The sequence below is a fragment of the Merops nubicus genome, unplaced genomic scaffold (genome assembly GCF_000691845.1).
Source record: "Merops nubicus isolate BGI_N331 unplaced genomic scaffold, ASM69184v1 scaffold41293, whole genome shotgun sequence".
Taxonomy (NCBI): Eukaryota; Metazoa; Chordata; class Aves; order Coraciiformes; family Meropidae; genus Merops; species Merops nubicus.
Genome location: NW_008599193.1, coordinates 36392 through 50095, shown reverse-complemented (window position 1 = coordinate 50095; position 13704 = coordinate 36392). Strand labels below are relative to the sequence as shown.

Sequence of the window (13704 nt, the reverse complement as noted above, 5' to 3'; positions counted from 1 at the left end):
GGACATCATTCATAATTTCATCAGAGCTATAAAAACACTTCCAGAAGTGTTTGAGTAATAAAGACAACAAATAAAGCTGATATTGATATATACAGTCACTTTTCCTGATTCTTCTTCAATCATAAGCAGTAAGTATTGCAGTACTTCTAATAGAGTATAAATTAAATGCACATGCAACTTACTACAAGAAAATGGAAACCTTTAGCTCATAAGCTATACCTGCTTAAAAATTAAATTTGTATTTGTAGACTGCAGGATATTTGTGCTCTTTCCTCATTCTCTCCTACCTGCCCACGTAGTGACAAGCAGAGATATTCTTAAGCCCAGTTCCCCATTATCACCCTAATAATTTTCCAGGTTCTGTTTTTTTGGCTTAGTCTTCTTTATTTGAGGCCTGAAACAAAGAGGGTCCGTTTCCACCCCATGAAATCATAAGGATGGGTTAAATTCTGAAGAGTCAGTTTGCTGCATAGTTATCATCTCCAGAATCAGGCTGTTCCTACAGCTCTGAAGGCTGAATGTCTGGCTAGCAGGACATGCCAAAACCCAGAATGTCACTATTTAAGAAAACCTGCCTTAAAATAACTGGAAGCAGAACAACATTCAGCCGCTTTAAGTGCGGGATAGCAGATGCTACAAAGAAAATAAATCTGTATAAACTCTGTGTTGCACCTGACCTATGACCAGCATGTATTTCCTCTTTTTCACTTATTCAACATGTGGTTTGAATGAAAAACAAATGCAGGATCATCATCACCACTCGGGACTGAGAAAAGGGCTGGGTCCATTTTATTCTGATCTTCTCCAGCTGGTAAAAGAAATATGATTTAGAGTGGGAGGTGAACAGCTTCTTTTCACAATGTAAAATGATCCAGAGAAATCAAGTTACCAAATCTTACTTGTGACAGATTCACTCTTCTTGGCATATCTTACTGCACTCTCACTACCATAAAGAAAACTGAAAGCTCTCTGCACTTTTGTTTCACATTTGAAGGTAAAAATATATGAATTATACTAGTGTCTGCTATCAATAATACAGTAAAAAAATCTGTCAATTTTCATGAAAATCTATTAGGCTTATAACCCACATGTTTTAATTGCTTAACTGTGTGAGCTAGTATAGAGCAGTGTCCAGCCCTGATGAATCTATTTAATTTACAAATTCTTAGTGATGAATGTTGGCAAAAAATCCATAAAGATTAAAGGTCCTTGAAGGGGTTTTTTTTTGCGTAATATGATTATGAGTAACTGTTAATGTATTTTCTGAATAATATATATGAGAGGAAGATAAATAATTCTAAAGTACCACATGACACAGCAATAGAAGAATTCTACTAATTATGCTGATATATAAACCTTAAACTTAATTATTGTTCATCCTGAAACTTAAATCCACACATACTACTTGAGATGACGTCTCCAATGTGTATGAATGTGTCAGTTATTTGAATGGATTAAAAAAAAAAACACTCCAAAATTAAGTTTATAAATACAAAGATTGGGTTTTGTTCCTCTTTAGCCCTTGAAGAAAGACATAATTCTAAGACATCTTTTACTTCACATTTCTTTTTGCAGTTCAATAATTTTCAAAGAGTAAGGAACCATAGGTAAGAAAACACTGCTTAAGCAAGGAAGGTGAGACAAAATACTGCTCCTTTGTTTTAGGCATGCTTAAAGATTGAAATATTAAAAAAAGCATTGCAAATATTTTTGAATAGTCACCCCTCAAAGAACAACCTAGTCTACAAAGTATGCAGTTGGTCACACAAACACGCACACCCCTGGTAAGCAGTTTGTTGTACCTTGCTTTTATTTCTTTATTTATTTTTGAGAGAAGCTGGAGTTCGAAATATCTCCAGTAATTTTAAAACATGAGTATTAATTTGATCAGGAAACTGCTTCTTTTAATTAACTCTGCCTGTGGTGTGTCACCTTATTTCTATACAAAACAAAATTCTGGCTGTTCAAGGGAGTGTGTAAGCTTCAAAGGTACAAGAGATTATTATAAACTACTTACTAGGAATATCATACACTTCTCTACCTATTGTCTAACACTGCTACTAACACTGTACTTGGTACCAAAGTCTTGTCTTCCCAGTCAGGAGTCAAACCACCTTCACAGATTTTATAACATATGGCAAAGAGCCCTATCTACTCAGCAGTTACTGCTTTAAGTATACTTTCTTCTTGAGTGTAGTCCCGTTGAGATGAAGAGGATCAGAGTGTAGAGGACTGCAGAAAAAGCTATCCATGCCAAAAAGCCAAGCCTACCGAGGGATACCATACGAGACTGGATTCTAAGAATGAGACTGCATTATTTTTCCTTACATTTGTCACTTAAATGCTTTGCTCCTACTACAGAATAATATTTTTTATTTTGAAAAAGTATTCCCACATATTACTTGTTAATAAAGAAACACGGTGCCTGAACTCAACTATACCTGAATAATAATAGTCTCTGAAAAATAACACTCCCCAGGGCTTTGTCTATGTGCCAAGGACTTCACTGAAAGAAAGGTGATTTTACAAAGCTTAACACTCAGACAGAAACACCTAGAGTCAGTAGCATTAATTTTACTAACTTGATACCATCTTTAAAAGAAACAAGCATGTGTTCTAATCTTATGTGGAGGTATGATTTTTAAAAGATGACAAACTAGTTCTCTGGTCCTAAAGAAGCCAATCCTACACATAATTGGTTATCAAATGGACTTTTGCTATCATATAATTAAAAGAGTTGTCCACTTACCACAGAAATTTAATCAGTTGCTTACTTTTTACATAGAGTATGTTCATATTACTGTAACAAATCATTGAGTGACCAAGAATAAGCATTTCAAAGTATTAAATTTATTATATCAACAGTAATTGTCAATCTGTATGTTGAAAGTAAGAATATTTCTCAACAGACAAGAAACTCATTAAAGCCTCCGAGATAATGTTAAAAAAAACCCCAACCTTCCAACTTTAGGTTGTCATTTAAAAGTAACCAAATTATGGTGTACATCAGAGAAGATGACTACACAGATGAAGAAATGGGAGCTTTACAAAAGTACCTCTTTTATCAAGTCAATTCTATTACTTGCCCCAGAAGATAAGAATAATAAATCAAGTATATCCCTACTCATATCACTGGTGTTTTTAGACTATGATAGAAACTAAATGGTAAAAATAGATATGACTGAAATTTTCAAAAGGAGTAGAAGATTTAGGGAAAGTCTCCATTTACTTTTCACTTCTACGTTTTGCTGGTAACCGCTACACCTTAGACAATAACTTTGCTGCCTTTAAAGATAAAGTACACTTTTCCAGCTGAATTCAGCTATAAACATCTGAACACATAATAGATCAGTTTCAAGATCTGTAATTAGTTTCCCTTGATGGAGAAAGACTTAGCATTTAATGTTCTTTCAAGAAGCAAACAACGAGCCAGACACCACCACCATGCATAACTTTTTCAACCAGATAAGGAAATAATTTAGTTTACAGTGTGAAAATCAAACAAAGAATGAAAGCTGTTTAAATTTCATCTTCTGCCACACTGTTACTAGCCTCAACACATTGGTTTAGTGGATCTTTATCTTCTCTCACTGATGATATCACCATCTAAGAATCTTTGACTGCTTTGGAATGGAGACATGTCAAGCTTTGGACTAACACCATAAGGAACCAAGTAAAGCAAAAAGCTAATGTTAATCTTCACAGTAAGGCTCTGTCTCCACTGAAATATATAACTTCTTATCAACATTGTTTGTTTAGAAAGATTAAGAATTTACAACATTAAAAGCTTCCTGTTTTAAATGCTCCAAGCACTGCACTATATATCTGTGAAGAAAGATCATGCAAGCTCATTCATAACTCCTGTAAAAGGATGTGTGATGCAAACTTGTAAATCTACACAACCTCAAATCTTAAAATGAGCATGTGTCTTTTGTTTCAAAGGGAGAGTACAAACAGACTAAGACCTCTATAATTTTCTTCAGGCAGTATTACAAATATTTTTTTTTCCTCCTTAGTGAAAGATATTTGAAAAGAAATATTTTTAAAAGGTGCTTTCAAAAACACGTATGAGAAAATAAATTCACAAATCCACCTTAGAAATGTGATTGCCTCTTAGATGTTTTCAGTTTCTCCTTAAAGTAAACAGGCTAAAAGCCAACTAAAACAAACAATAAAGCAAAATATATTTGCCCAACAATGTTAAAATAATTTTTAAAAAGTACTGAAAACTACTCCATATCAATCATCATTCTCTTTCAAATCTATCCACAGGATTCTCCTTTTCCCAGTATCTAGCATAAGCCTAGAACAGATTATAAAATTAGCACACTGTTACCTGTTAGGGTGACTAATACTGCTGCACTGTTTCCATGTACACTTGAGGCATCAGCCTCCATCCTTCCATTACTACCCCTAATTAATTTAAAAAAAAAAAAAGAAAAGAAAAGAAAGAGGAGGGATTTTGCATGTGGAAACTGGCTTGGGTAGGATTAAACTCAGTTACAATACTATGCTTTTTATATTTGAGAAGTCTTAAAATATTTCACAGATTACTGGGATTAAATGATGGTAGCTGTAGGGACTTTGACCAAGTAGCTAGTATGGCTTAAAAATACTTTGTATTATACAGTTATCACCTCAGATTTTAAGAATGTTTCTCTTATGTCTCATGGGCACTGCATAGAGACATCTGAGAGCAGAACGTGACCTTTCTATATTAGAAACTGTTTCTGGAAGGGAATGTAAATCAAGACACAGACCACATTCTAGTTGAGATTTCATCAACTTTTTCCATAACACAGACCACATGTTAGCACAGATTGCCGGTGAGCCTCCTCTTCTCGTCCCTAATTGTGCACTTCCCCCTCAATTTTCTTACTTGCTTCTGTGGCAAGTGAAATTGCTTGTATGGAAGAGAGAATATTGTAAACTATACACATGATTTCAGCTGTTCACAGTACTTTCCAATCATTTTACAGGAAGAGTTAATTAAACATTTCATTTTGTATTTCGTTTCCTCTTTCCAAATAGTTTTTGAGATGAATCTCTAAAAATCACCAGTACCCAATAGACTGTAGAAGTCTCTGTCCCAGCTTCTTCCCGAGTTTCAAACAAACAAGTTCTACCTAAATATCTGCAGAATTAACAAGCAGAAACATGAATTCTGTTCCTCAATACAAAGATATTAAGTTATACTTCTACTGTAAAACTTTACTTCCAGGTTCACAGCAGTCTGAGGGCAAATTAAGCATAACTTTCTGATCAGATGAGAGGAAACTCAGCCATATTGTTAACAATGTTATAAAAAAATTCCCTCTCCCCAAGGCACACAATCATTTGGTAAGACATTTAATGCAAAAAGTGACTCCCGACACAAGAAGCACCTCAATACTATTCTACTAAATCATCAAGTAGTAAAAGATGAAAAAGTACCAGGGCATCCCATTGAGTTCTTTTAGGAAAAAGACTAACAGTTCAAAGACCAAAGCTATCTGCTTTTAGCAGAACTGCAAGGAAAGCATAGGATCTAATAGTGTGTTCCACTAAAATCTCCTATTGCAAGATTATAGTTTCAAAAGGGGATTGAAAACATATATAATGAGTAAACAAGCATCATTTATCTTCTGCTGAGATTCTCTGGAAAAAAATACCATAACTTTGATTAAGTACTTACACTGGATGATAACATATATTTCCTAACTCTTGATTGAGTTGACAATTGTAATCATGAACTTTACTATACATTGCTCAGACTAGACTAAAAATAATTTCAAGGAAACTATAACAAAACCCTTTATGTTAAACAGTAACAACTTTAAAATGAGGAAGTGAGTGAATAGAGATCTACCTGCACTCAGTATTTGCGAAAAAACAGACACTAAATCCGACTCAAGAATTTGAGTTCTTAAATACAAGTTTACCTTTAAGTAAACAGAATGAAACCAAAATCAGTTAACATTCCAAATCTGACTTCTGGGTTTACAAATAGGTGTAGTCAAAATGAAATATTTATTTCCTTAAGTTGCTTAATGAAGCAAATAAATATAGAAGATGAAAGTATTTCAGTTAATGATGTTTTTCTTCTGCTACAAGATGTCATTTGTCATGCCATACTAATTTTTTGGAGCTCAAAAAGTAAATGATCCTGATTTTTTAATAGTTATGGTTAAGCTTAATTTTAGCACAGAAACTTAGAAAGATCATGCTTAGATGTGTAACCTGCTCTCATTTCCTCTGAACATATTATGAAATCAATGCACTCCTTGTTTCACTGAAAATAAAAAAGTAAAAAAAAAAATTTCTTCACTCCAATTTAAGTTACTTCGATCTCTGAACTGTAAAGCATTCTTGATAAAGGCACTAAACAGCACTTTGTGGGGTTTTATAAAAACTTTAGTAGTTCTACTCAGCATCATACATGTAATATATTTTCCCTCAGCCCATGCATTATAGAATTCCTTTCCATATACTAGCTCAACTTGACATCACTTGAAAGCAGTGACACCAAGCAACAGTAAAGATGTGGACAGGCTTTTGTACAATGTGCCCATATAGGCACTAGAACTCACTTCAGTTAGCCTGTACATCAAATTAATACTTCCATTACTGCATGTGGAAAGCAATTAGCAACATACAAAACTCTTTAATGGTTTCTGAAACACAAACCAAGTTTTACATTTGTAATTACTTTGAATAAATGATTTTAATATGACCTGACAGCAAGACATCTGAATTTTGTTTGTTTGTTGTTGGGTTTGGTTTGCTTTTTTCTTAATAGGACTAGCAGAACATCAGAGGCAGTTCAGCACAGTTGATGTCCCAAACAAATAGAATTTAGGAATGCTTGTTTTAACCTAATTATTTTGATAATGTAAAAGTCCTCTGAAATGAAGATTTGTTGTTTTTTTTTAGTAGTAGTAGTAAATGTGCTTTTGCAAATAAATTCATTAAATTGCATATTGTACTGGAAAACAGATCAGCTGAATTCATATGGAACAACCTATGCAAGGAAAAAGAAAGCCTTCTAGACAAAAGAGCATTAACTATACCCTCCAAAATGAATATGGGTTTTTTGGTAGGTCAGAAATGTTTCACAAGTGTAGCTCTGGATGTTTCTAGAAAGTGCCCCCCCTCCCGTGTCCCACAGATAAGCACATGCTAGTCACCTACTCATGATTTCTGCTGGTTCAATGTGAAAAATATTTAACAAAAATAATAAAAAAACTCTTGTTTGTAATTCCTATATTGAAATTCTCCAAGACATGTTGACATCTGCCTTGTAGAAGACAGATGGAGAAACTGACCCTTCATAAAGCTGTTTCACATATAAGTATAAATTGATAATAAATCTTATCCATTAAAAAAGTCAACAAAATCCAAGAAAGCACTGAAGTGTTTGGTAGAATACTCTAGTTAGGCTTAATTAATTTAAGTAAATTAATTAATTATTTAACTCTGCAAAAGGAACATATCCTAAAAGACCTAAGATTTTTCATCCTCAGAGTAGCAGAACAAAACAAATCCGTGTTCCAGCAGTCCTCTAGCAAAGACACAGTTTATAATTTGGATATCAAAGAGGAAATAATTCAAAATATTTCAAAATAAACCTTTCTGGACCACCAATTTATAATATTAGCTATGTACACATGCTTAGCTCTGGAAATCTATTAAAATCAGATCCTCTTTTCTTAGGTCTGTAAATTGCATAGATTACATATTGGAAGAATTTATCAAAACAATCACTTCTCGCTTTATTAAAATGTTTTTAAACATTTCACCTACATTGAAAAATACACAGAACTTCAGAACGCAGGGAAGGAGGAGGCAGTGGCCTGAGGCTGAGAGGAAGCACTGAATCAATTGTCTTCTATCAGACTGAGCATGGAAAGTGTTTAGCATCAGAGAAAAGAAAACGAAGGCAAAGCCTTTCTATTTAGAAATATAGTAAAGCTCAATATTTTTTTTTAAGCAGGTACTGGTACAACATAAAACTTCACAGAGTATTTTAATATTTCTATTAGAGCACTTGAGGCAAGGTGCGAGTGAAGATCTAAAGTTCATTAGGGTTTTGAGCACAATAGCAAACTGAATTTTTCTAATTTTTTGCTTCCCACAATAAAGCAAAATAACGAATCTCAGCTAATAGATCAAGAACATCAAACGATTTCTTCATAAATCAAACTACTTATAGCATAGTCTAACGACTAACTGACCGTTAAAAGAAAAAGCCTTTTTAGGTTTTGTACTCAGTTCTAGTAATGTGTCCTGAAAATGGGCAGACTTCATGTATATACTGTTTTCTTAAATTGAAGATTATAAGTAACATCTTTTACTTCCCAGAATCAATTATAATTGGTGTAAAAACTAATGAGGCCTTCAGGCACTGATCTTACAAGAATTCATTTTAATCTGTGGAAGTCTTGGAGGTTTTGTCATATTTGCCTAGAAAAAGCTACATGAACATATTGCTACAAGTTCTGTGTTACATATCCCAGGTACGTGGGGACTTTAGAATTAACTACTAGAAAGGCCAATTACAAAAGACAATCATAGTTAAAAATTCATTGTATTTTGTCTATCCTTGTGCTAATTTTAGAATTAGTTTAACTGTAGAATCCAAATATACCTGATATACATTTCATAAGCTAAAAAAAGAATATGAGGCTTTTATCATTCAATACATCAGGTATATGCAAAGGTAGACTAATCAGCTACTAGGATATGTCAGATATCACAAGCAGAAGCAGCACACCAATTACCAGATGTGTACAATATCCTGTGGGAAATGCCCGACTGAGTCATTGACCATTTATCCTGTTAACTTGTAAGACATGCAAGTAACTAATTAAAAATTTAATTTTCCAAGACCTGACCCAATGGCTAATGGTCTCCTTTAGAGGCGACCACCCCACCCCTCCGTTACATCTGCCTAGAAGTGATTTTTCCTTGGTTATTTTTTTGCCTGGGGAAATATGGCTTGAAGTGTTCCAAAGCGCCTCAAATAATGGATCACTTCAGCCTATGTTATGCAGAGGTTGATGTTTATTTTAAACACAATAATTTTCAAGTAGAACAAAGAATAATAAAAAAAATTTTACTTCAAGCTTAAAGAAACCTTTAAGTAGATCACTTGCAGTTACAATTAACAATATTTTGGGGAATACTTAATTAATCAGAGGAAAGACTCTAACAAAATAAAGCACCTTTCCAGTGCCTCAGATTAGGGCTATTTGCCACAGTGGGTGTACAAACAGATGGCATGAGAGGGAGCAGGGGATGCCTTAAACACTATTTATTGTCAACAGCCTAGGAAGTTCCCGATAGTGAGTTACGTATCATGCGCGTCAGTCTAAAAGCAAAATCTTTTCCAAAACAAACAGAAAATGCATTCAAATGCAGTGAAGAAGGTACTGCCACACAGAAACTTATGACTGGGCCATTAATGTTGACCTCTGTTTGAAACATGGAGATAATAATGTAAAATTTAACTAGAATAGTGACAAATTTTTAGTGAAAAATAAATAAGGAATTCCAGAAAGTTTTTTCAAAACAGACACATTAGTCATTGAAAGATGTACCTAAGATATACAAAATCATAAAATTCTGCAGAAAACGTTCTGCTGGTCCTTCATTATTCTGGTTAAAATAGGTTTTTGCCACAGCAATAAAAAACTTAATGGATTTTGCAAGTCAGATTCACATTAAGTAATTTTGGCAGTCTGCTTCTGTGTAAATGAAACATACCAAAAATCATGTCTAGTTAAAACATTTGTTAAAACAGTAAAAATTAAAGACTGCTACTTCCCCCAACCTTTTTCCACAACGGAAAAAAGATAGCCATTCCCCCCCTCATTTATGATTACTTCAGTTACTGTATCATTGAGAGTTATTACTGTACTTTGGCTTCCTAAGATACTGCAACATATTAACTCCTTTTAGTTCTAGGTCAGGAAGAAAATGGGAAAAAATACAGAGATCATTTCTAAGATATGAGAATTCTTAAGACTCATGCAGAAGAACACATAACTGAATTTGGCTTCAAAATGTTCCTCTATTTCAAAATGGTGAAAACAAATTAAATAGAACTGATCTTGATTTTTAATGTCCCTTTGCAGAAAAGTAAATAAAAAGATTTAATTGTATTTACATCCCATTGCTCTACATGCAACGATAACAACCCCAACATTGCTCTCATCATTTGTTAACAACAGGCATGGGCCTCCTACTGACAGAAGATGCCAGGAAGGGAGCTTGGAGCTTTAACCTCTCCACATCTGGAAAACACTTAAGTGTTTAATTTCCTTTTCAACAGTACTAACACCAGCCATCAAGTGCTTCATTTGCATTAGAAGATAAAAGAAGAGATCCACCACAAAATGTAGTCAAAGAACAACATCTCAAATACCGCTAGGATGATCTAGAAGACAGTGGCTATCAAAACCACCAAGCTTGCACCACTTCCAAAACTAATCTAATAAAAAGGCAATTTTCCCTCTCACTCAGTTTCCATTTCCTTAGCTAACAAAACATTAATACATTTGTAAGAGACACTGCTTCTGACATGTCCAAGAAAAGGCAAATCAGAATATTAATCATCATGCCATAGGAGAGTCACTATGAAGCCTATCAGAAATAGAGATTTAACAACCAGCATCTTATAAAACTAGTTGAGATCTTTTTTTCCCTCCCATCCATGCAGAAAGTGCAGCTAACACCTCATGGTCTTGAGACAAGTTAATTTGTCTCCACCCCCTGAGAAATGAGACCAGCCTGGCCAACATTTTGCTGACTAAGCAGAAGAGTCCACAGATGCAGTCTTGTGTATCAGCCACAAGCAACAGCAGTGGCTTGGCTGCTGCTTCAAGACAAAGCAAAACAGAATGTCATCTGCTTTTCTGAACAAAAGAAACATGGCCATTTGCCACTGCTAGGTATCAGCTTTAAATGTTCTGGAAGCATTACAAGTAGATGATCCTTTTCTTACAAAAATTTAAAGCTCTTCTGCTAAAAACGTCTGATTACTTAAATGACTTTTTTTGGTTGAGAAACAATGCTTCCAATGCAGTAGGTCATACTTGTTGATGGGATTATGTACACAAAAGAATCTGTTAAAAACAGAGTATGTTTTTAGTCTCATTTCCAAAGTAAACGTGACTCCTGTAATCACACAGTCTCCTCTCAACAACTTTTAAACATGTCAGCTTCCACTAAGTTTACCAGTGAGAGAGAGCAGAGGGTTCAGATACAATTAAGTTTCCACAAGTTATGTACAATCAATGCCTAAATACTGAAGGGAGACCAAAATTGGTGAGCTCAGAGAAAAAAGGGCAGGCAGAAGAGGATCACTATACACCCCGCCTGGAAGCGGCTGCCTGGTGACCAGCATGTGCATCCTTGCCAGCCAGCTGGGACATGCACAACTGCAGGACAGGCAGAGCTCAGAGGGAAGCTGAGGATTTTAATCACAGCAGTCCATAGGAATCCAGCCGTTGTTACTACCACTGCTCAGAGTACTTGCTTTTTGAACATCACAAGAGTAAGTCTTTTGGGGAAAAGCTCTGAAAAAAATCTAGCTATCCAGATTCCAAACACATAAGTCCTGTTTTGAAAGCTTCTCAACACACATCTCTTTGCATGAATGAACCATGTAGGTTGTCTTTAGGATTCATCATGTGTGCTTTCAACTTCCTTGTCCTCAACAGCTCCAGAGGACTAAAGAGAGGGGAACCAAGTTTGAACATCTTGGCTGATGTCTAAGTGCAGTAACTGATTTCACAAGAACTATTAGCAGATTAATATTTTCATTTAGATTAACAAGTTCGCAGTCATGCAATTCACAATGGTTGAGCTAATACTTCAATACTGCAAAAAGCACAATTTGTACAAATCTTAACACACGACACTTGAAAAACACCAACTAATTAAATGACTATTTGTTGCTCAATATTATGCCGTAGAAATTCAAGTGGTCACCAAAACAGACTTCTATCAAAGTTGGCAATGACAATACTTCAACCAACGAAGCTTAAAATGACAGTAACAGAATAACTGACTTCTCCCCCATACATTAACTCAACTAACTGTGAGATTTAGACATTGGGAGTGTGTTTTTTCTACTTCCCCACCAGCACTTTACCTTTGTTCAGGTCTGCCTAAATTCAAATCAGTAACAGTGTGCTTAAACCAACACCAAATACCTCTGAAAAACCTGCTTGCTTCAAATTCATTAGGATGACAAAAATAATCTCCACTCTGTAAGGCAAAGCTTTGACTCCCATCTCAGCTGGGGTCCTTACATTCATTGCAAGTTTCCTATTATAATCTGTCTTCACATGGACAGGCTCAGAAACAAAAATAGCAATATAAAATGCTCACTACCAAATTAGGTGAATTACCTACCAAAACATGCCTGCACAAAGGAAGGTTACCAAATGCAAAACCCCACAAAAAACACTAGCTAGAGTTCATGACAGTTATGACAGAGGAGTAGCCTCAGAAAATGAAGCCTCCCTTTAAAATTACTGGCTTGAATTTTTCCCAAATACATAACAGAACTCACTGGAGAAAATTAGGTAGTAGGGAGCAAGGTTAGAAAAGAACTACACTTCTTTCAGCTTTAATTATTTGCAAAAAAAAGGTACCTAAATTTGTTTCCAGATATTGCTGGTAAGATTTCAAAATACTATCAAGTGAAGTCAGCAGCTGTTCTGCATCTTAAGACAACAGGTCAATGGTAACAGCCCCTCAAACACTGTCCTACATATAACTGGAATCAAACAATTCTTTAGAAATAACAATTTTGTACTAATTCAGATTCTGAAACGTGGAAGGTGAAACCAGTTCTATCTATGCTTGCTATTTTCAACAGTTTTGACAATAAAATTAGAATAGCTATTACTAGATAAGCACAAATGGAACTGAAACTCATACTACTTAGCTTGCAACCTCTGCAGAAGAGTACTGCTAGTAACTATCAGTTTTTCCGGTTATTTGCTAAATGATAAATCACTACAAAAAATCTAACTTTGAACCTGAAGTATCCAGTGCTGCCCCTTTAACACTGTTGTTTAGCAGTGCTCCACAGTTTGACATCAGTTGATACTCCTAAATATAGCTCTGCCTTACCCCCCCCCCAGTTCACAAGGCAGACAAAGCCAACTTCATGACTCACACCCTGATAGAGGCCAAACAACCCTCACAACACTTTCGCAATGTAATGTGAAGCATGAAACAACATCAAAATTTTGGGAAAATATTTAGAAAATAACTCACTAAAACATAGCTTTTATTAACAACTTCTTGACTTTGTAACCTTCCTGTTTGTTACACAGGACTTCGCTTCTCTGCAACCACGTTCATGTAGAGTGGGGTTGTGGGCAGAATCAATTCCAAACTTGCCTTCCTGCTCGGGCTCCCATGCCCTCACTGCAACCTCCTCCCTGCTTTTGCTGAATGCCTTGAAGACATTTTGGTAACAACAGACAATGGAAGCAAAAGAGAAACATACAAAGCCATAAAAGACTTCTGTGGCTAGTTCAAACGTAAAAGTAGAGGCATTTCACAACCACAGGCGGCATCTGCTGCAAGACTGCTGTGTATTACAGGCACCAGGCCTGTTACACAATAGGACAAAGACTTCTTCACATCGGGGTGTGAAAGTGTGTATCCTGCTGCTCTCTCCCTTACACAGGAGGCCTGGCTAAG

The 13704-nt window shown here is 35.3% G+C and overlaps 1 protein-coding gene across 1 annotated transcript in view; it reads right to left on the bottom strand.

Annotated features, from left to right (window-relative positions):
* The window catches only part of EFTUD1 (elongation factor Tu GTP binding domain containing 1), a 77930-nt gene that overhangs the window by 28103 nt on the left and 36123 nt on the right, over window positions 1–13704 (bottom strand). The window lies entirely within an intron of this gene.